General features: G+C 38.9%; 1 long non-coding RNA gene across 1 annotated transcript in view; it reads right to left on the reverse strand.

Annotated features, from left to right (window-relative positions):
* The window catches only part of LOC107701844 (uncharacterized), a 9,022-nt gene that overhangs the window by 3,339 nt on the left and 293 nt on the right, over positions 1 to 5,390 (reverse strand). The window contains exon 2 of the long non-coding RNA XR_001635691.1: positions 4,685 to 4,686. This is a non-coding gene — a long non-coding RNA (uncharacterized LOC107701844). The remainder of the gene's footprint in view (positions 1 to 4,684; positions 4,687 to 5,390) is intronic.

Consider the following 5,390-nt stretch of genomic DNA (forward strand, 5'->3'; position numbering starts at 1 on the left):
TAATATAATTATTAAGTTGCCCTCTGTCCCCCCTGCTTTTCGATATTACCATCGAACCTCTGGCAATCTTGTTAAGGAATACAGATGGCTTGTCCGGAATACTAAGGGAGGGACACAAGTATAAGCTTCTGCTTTATGTGAACGATCTCCTCTTCTTCCTATCTAATCCAGATTCCTCTATAACGAAAGCCCTTGCAATTATTTCAGATTTTGGAAATGTTTCGGGATACAAAATTAACTTAGCAAAGAGTCTTCCTTTCCCTATTAATCAAAGAGCACAACAAGGTCTTTCCAATCTTTCCCATTCTCAGTAAGCTTTGATAATTTTTTTCTACGTGTAAGTGTAACACGCAGATATAAGGATCTGTTCAATAGTAATTTTAAAAGAGAAAGAAAATACATGAACATGAACGAGACATAAAAAAAAAACCCTCGCATAAGAAAAATCACCTCCTCTAAAATGACAATATTACCAAGATTCTTGTTCTTATTTCAGACCGTGCCTGTTTTAATTCCCAAATAATTTTTCAAAGATCTGAATAATTGTATTTCCATGTTTCCTTGGGATAAAAAAATTCCTTGCATAAGAAAAGAATATCTGGAAAGAAAGAAGGAAGAGGGTGGATTGGCAATGGCAAATTTTTTATATTACTACTGGGTAGCCAACCTATACAAACTGATAATTTGGCTTTCTGATTTATCGAGTGATGAAGCTTCAATTTGGTTACTGATGGAACAGAACATGTGTAATCCAGTATCTCCACGTTCACTGCTCTGTGCTCCAATTCCAGTAAGCAAACACTATTCTACGAATAACCCAGTTGTCTGTGGATAACTCAGAATATGGTCACAGTAAACAAGCATTTGCCCCTATTCTCTTGAATCCTTTGTTTCCTCCTTCTCTTATAGATTCAGCATTTCAGTTGTGGTCTAGAAACAGAATTAGTTGGGTTAAGGACCTTTTCAAGACGGCATATTTATTTCATTCCAACAGCTAAGAACGGATTTTGAGATCCCTCAGTCTAATTGTGTAGGTACTTACAGGTCCGTAGCTTCATTAAAAACACTTCTCTCCCTCCTTGAACCAACCTGAAGGGGGCTGGATAGATGAGTTGTTAAATATCGACCCTTTTCGAAGGGGTATGTTGTCTATTCTGTATGAGGTTATTCAAAGAACCACCTCCCCATCTCTAGACAATATAAAGAGGCAATGGGAGGAGAAACTGGGAATAGAAATGTCAGATACACCCTGGCAGTGGGCAATAGAATTGGTACACTCATCTTCTGTATGTATTAGACATGGACTTCTACAATTCAAAGTGCTTCATAGGCTCCATCTGTCTAGGAGCAAGCTGGCTAAGATGTATCCGGGGTCAGATTCATCTTGCCCCAGATGTGGTTTGGAACCACATCTGGGTTTTGGGGTCATATGTTTTGGGGATGCCCCAGATTAAAAAGCTTTTGGATAGACATCTTCAGGACATTTTCATCTATATGTGATAAAGACATGGACCCTAATCCCTTGACTTCCATTTTCGGTGTAGTGCCGGAAGAAGTGCACCTATCAGCTAATCAGGTAGAAATCATCGCCTTTTCCTCATTATTGGCTAGGCGCCTGATTCTTCTCAGTTGGAAAAAGGTAAGGCCACCATCTCACAAACACTGGGTAGTAGAGGTGATGTATTATCTTAAACTTGAGCACCTTAAGTATACTATCCGAGGCTCCTCTGGAAAGTTTCACAGGGTCTGGCAGCCCTTTTTATCTTACGTTGAATCCGTATGGGACATTATTTCATAATTGATCATATCTGGACCCCCACCCCCCCCTCCCTTTTTTTTAAAAGGGGTGTGTATGTGTTTGATGTTTGTAGTTGTTTTGGTGTGAAATATGTGATTTAAGAAGAATGTTGTATATGTTTGTGTGGCTGAAATTATTGTATAATGAAAATCAATAAAAAATATTTTAATAATACATCAGCCTTTAATTATCTAATTACTTAATTGCAATGAATGTAGTTATTATAAAACCAGACTATATTTAGAGTCACGTAGACATATTATGCTGTTGTAGTTATTTAGCTGTAGTAGTTGATGAAGATGAGTGTCATTAGTGTTTGTTTTTGTATTGCTGATGTTTTATCCAGCAGTTTTATAGGGTTTTTATCATATATCCTGACTCAAATCATGTGTTCTAACAGCAAACACTCAGAATAAAGTGAGATGATGTTATGGCAACGTTATTTTATGGTTGCAAAAAAAGGTAACCTAAAATATAACCATTAGGGAACCTTGTGTGATTTTCACTGAAATATTGACTTTCTCTCATTTTTCTCTACCAATCCTCACTCACGAAGACTGCTGGTGTTGATCAAATACCATGCGAGTCTATAATATATTTATCATTTATTTGTGCAGATAGGCTTTTTCAAAGGAAAACAAATCAGCGCACCTTATAGACGCACGTAATTTTCCCCGTATTATTTCCCTCCTCTTGCCGCTTCACACTCCAGTCCAGCGGGTGGCGCTAAAACACATACGCTTGTTTGCCAAACACCATTAAACCTCAGAGGAAGAAGTTTAGTTTCACTCCGCTCCCTGTTGTTTTATCGTAATGCTGGCTTAATACAAACGGTTAGAAATGTTGTTTTTGTAAATAGAGAAATACAGTTTTTGAATCAGGTCAGTAAATACCTGTAATATTCTCGTCCTATATTCGAAGCAAGCAGGAATATCTGAAGGAGTATCATCTGAACTGAGATCTGCTGCTGTGAAGATGGTGTTTGTTAAAGTATATCCTTTATGTAAAAATACGATCTTAACTGTGATTAAATTTATATATTTCAAGTTTTTAATACTCTAATCAACAATTAGACAATTATGGCATGGGCAAATATGGATGTTTTTTTGCAAATGTATGTTTATTATTAGTGAAACCACCCTAAACATAGAGCATAAAGAACATAGACATGTTTCAAAGATGGTTGATATGTTTATCTATTAACCCCTTAACTGTCACCCCCCATTTTTTAAAATAGGCATGAAAGTGCACTATCCAAACTTAAATTGTTGTAATTTATGTATTTATATACTCTTTTTGAAGAAGAAAATCAGCAGATTATTGCAAATGTGGATTTATTTATTTTTTTTTAAAAATGAAAGTATCAAAAAATTATAGAAGTTTAAATTTACTGTAAATAAAATGCACTATATTAATTTAATTTTATATATAATAAATGTTTGACATAACAGGTTTTACTCTAAAATTGGTATAAAATTAAAGCCTTATGTCTAAATAAGTCATGTTCCAAATTGAAAGTTGATATGGAAAAAATTGAGGTTCCTGTGAGATTTTATTTAGGGCGTTATTCCACAAACAGCCACCGGGTGCCATCCAAACTCCATTTAATTTTTTGAATGCATTTTTCTGGCACAAATGTCTAGATTTCTCTGTCAATATTACTTCTATCTCTAAATATGTGTTTTGTCAAGATTATAAAAAGGTTTGATTCTAAAAGACCGTAATGCATTTTGTAATATGACACTTGACACTGCCCACTAAGGGGGAGGAGACCGCCAAAAGATTTTAAAGTACCATTTCCATTGTAACACAAAGTCCGAATTCAAAATGGTTTTCACAGGATGAATCTTGGGCTTTTAAGCTTTCAAATGACATATAATGTATGATGACAACTAAAAGGTTTGATAGAGAAAAAGGACAACAACAAAAAATCAGGTCCCCGGTGGATCTACCAACCAAGGAAAAGTGAACAAAAAATTAACCCAGTAACTTTGTTTTGGGAAGCCTTTTTCTGCAAGCGTCTGCGAAAACGAGATTTCGCTCCCTTGGTGACGTGGCAAAGAGATCTCATTATAATATTACTGCCCCTTAATCTGTAAGTTTACACCCACGGCGCCGTCATTGTGTTTTCGCAAGCGACAATGGTGAACCAGCTCTAATGCCATGGAGAAAGTTTGAGCAAAGCATGCTAACTGTTCTGTGTTTGGCTGCACAGACGAGCACAGAACACTGTTTAGAGTCCCACATAGAAAAACCACAGGTTCCCATTACTTCTCTTTCTTTGCACTGAGCCAGTTGCTCAAACAGACAAGCCTGTTTACATTTTCAGATGACAGGGCAGCTCGCTTTTTCTGCACAACATGCCCTGACAGTGAAAACAATCTTTCACAAGGTATGTATGTGGCAGGTGCTGCTAAGTATCTGCGTGCAAGGGAGGCCATCTCACTGTGTGGCCCTTCATGTTTGGACCACCACTGCAGGGGACAGTCCTCTATGCCAATAGAGGGCTCTGCCTCGTAGCGCTCCACACATTTCTCAATACAGTCCTCTTCTTCATCAGATGAAGACTCTGGCACAGACTTGAGACATGATCTCTTCTTAGGTGGCTCAGTTGTCACTGGTTAATCTTGCTGTGCAAGCCCCCTCTCCCGGAGCAGGGCACAGATTGAACTCCACGTCTCAGCTCTGTCAGCCCTGCTCAGACATTTGAAGTCCTTAAACCTAGGGTTGCAACCCTCAGCCATGTGATGTTGTTTTTTTCCTTCGGTGTTCCATGTCTGTTGTGAAAGTTTCCTTAAATGTAACCATGTATGCTGGGTCATCTTCTGAGACCTCTATCACACGTGATGACACAATGCTGGCAGCACAACTGAGCAAGAAACAAACTTCTCTCCTCCTAGAAGTTCACTCACATACCTGCAATAGTAGAGAAAAGCACTTTAATTTGAAAGTGAGTGAGACACTCATTATGTCTTTGTCTCACTCTCACTGACACACACGTGTGCACACACACACACAGTTTATCCAGTTCAGCTGCTGTTGGCATGGTTATGTTGCTTGCAGGTAGGGCTCATGCATCTCTCAGTGGCTCTTGATTTCTTTGAACACGCTTTATCATTTCCAGGGTGCTATTACATCTAGTTGACACCTCCTGTGTGAGTGACTCTTTCTTTTAAGGATGTGCAACTTGCTGCTTTTTGAGCTCGGCTGCATTTGCTGGGCTATGCTTGAAATGGCCCACACTACCTTCCTGCATTTTGCCAAGGCGCTGTCAAACGGGCTGTTCTGGAGCGAAACTGTGATGGCTCGGTGGAGGCTGTGTGCAATGCAAGGCATATGCTCGAACGGGAGCTGCCTGGCCACTGCAATCATGTTGTCAAACAGGAATCGTGCGCTGCGTTAATATCAGTGGTCAGTGTGCTAATTTTGAGTTTAATGTTCCACTGTCTGGCTACTTGCAGAAAGTGCTCAGCTCAAACATCAGCATAGTGCCTCTCGTCTGTCAAACAACAGTCAAAGCGTGCGACCGAAGATTCCAGTCTATGTCAAAATAATGTGCTGTGACCCCTAGGTAGCTATCGTTACTGAGGGA

This window comes from Sinocyclocheilus anshuiensis, unplaced genomic scaffold (genome assembly GCF_001515605.1).
Source record: "Sinocyclocheilus anshuiensis isolate Anshui unplaced genomic scaffold, SAMN03320099.WGS_v1.1 scaffold490, whole genome shotgun sequence".
Taxonomy (NCBI): Eukaryota; Metazoa; Chordata; class Actinopteri; order Cypriniformes; family Cyprinidae; genus Sinocyclocheilus; species Sinocyclocheilus anshuiensis.